Below are 1,153 nucleotides of genomic sequence, written 5' to 3'. Positions count from 1 at the left end.
CATGTTTCCCGTTTCCTCCCGTTTTGCAGGGGGTAGTCTGGGTCGCTCTGACCGACTCTGGTATTTTAAACCTCTCCTCAGACAGACTTTAAGAGACTAATTTGACAGTAAGCTGGTTACAACCAATGAGCACTGTCCAATTATCAACAACCGATCATGGAAAATGAAATGAATGGGGTTTTACGTTCTACTTTTCTGCTCATGAAGAAGGGCAACGCCATGCTAGGTGCAATGAGGGAAACTTTGCCAGGACAGCAGCATTAGCCTACTCTTTTTCGATTTCCAACTGTAGAGGGATCATAAACGTGCACAGCCTGTAGCACATGGGGCCTTGGTTTATTGTCCCATCAGCAATTGTTCCAGAGCTTGCCAAACGTTGACTTATCAGACGATCTATGATGGGCTAATTAAAGATCATTATCACGGTCAAATACACAGACTTAGGGTTAAGGTAATAAATAATTAAATAATCTACAGACGTTAAAGGGATTCTTCCACCTTAACCATGACAACTATTCTTAATCCCAGCTTTAAAGGGGTGGGGGTGTTCATCACATTCAAAATTCTGTCTCCTCTTGTACACAGATTTATCAATTTTGGTTAATATGTCAAGTCAATTTTGATTTTTTTGTGGCAATATCAAAGAGAGAGTAATACTTGTTTGTTGAACTTCGTGAACTTTTTTGAATTGCAGACGAACTTACATGGCATTGGAAAAATTAGTGACAAGACTGTCGGCCTCCTGTATCAAAGGTAATGGGCTAACTAGCTCGACCACCCTTGAAAAATTCATGACATCAAGGACTATATATCGCCCGACTCGGAAAACCTTGTGATATCATTAACATTTAGCTGTCCCATGATTAATTGGGGAAAACCAATCGATAAGTATATCCCCTCTATGTCTTAGAGGACCCAAATTGGCCCTCCCTCCTGTATCAGGGGCCATACACGTCTTACTCGAGAACCCTTAAGAGATCACTACGTTAACTTTAATTCAGCTTTGTCAATTATAATGGGGATAGAACACCTTTATATCTGAGTAAAATTGGCCTTCCCTCCTGTATCAAGGGTCAAATGCGTCTGACTCGGGAACCTTTGAGAGATCGCGACGTTAACGCCATACCAGGTCTAACCATAATAAGTTGGGAAA

This window comes from Lottia gigantea (genome assembly GCF_000327385.1).
Source record: "Lottia gigantea unplaced genomic scaffold LOTGIsca_70, whole genome shotgun sequence".
Taxonomy (NCBI): domain Eukaryota; kingdom Metazoa; phylum Mollusca; class Gastropoda; family Lottiidae; genus Lottia; species Lottia gigantea.
This window is presented reverse-complemented; position numbering follows the sequence as displayed.